A 350-nucleotide genomic window follows, 5' to 3' on the forward strand; every position below is an offset into this window, starting at 1 on the left:
TATTATATTATATTATATTATATTATATTACGAGTCTGAATTTCAGATTGGGAAGATTGTAAATTTTAAATTTTATTAGGGGTATTATGGGTATTATGAAAGTTTTATTAATTATACTATGTTGATTCCCGCACAATAAAAAACCTAAAGTTGTCTTTAGGCTATTGTTGTACATTTTGAAAAAAAATTGGTTTTAGAGCAGCTGTTACAAAAAACAACTGAGTATTTAGTAAACTATAATTATAGTAGCTATGTTGGTTTTAAAATCAGTATAATAGCGTTTGGTAAATTATGAGGTTGAATTACAGTGGATAATTAAACATTACGACTATATTATATTATACTATAAT

Source organism: Morus notabilis, unplaced genomic scaffold (genome assembly GCF_000414095.1).
Source record: "Morus notabilis unplaced genomic scaffold, ASM41409v2 Scaffold989, whole genome shotgun sequence".
In the NCBI taxonomy this organism is placed as follows: domain Eukaryota; kingdom Viridiplantae; phylum Streptophyta; class Magnoliopsida; order Rosales; family Moraceae; genus Morus; species Morus notabilis.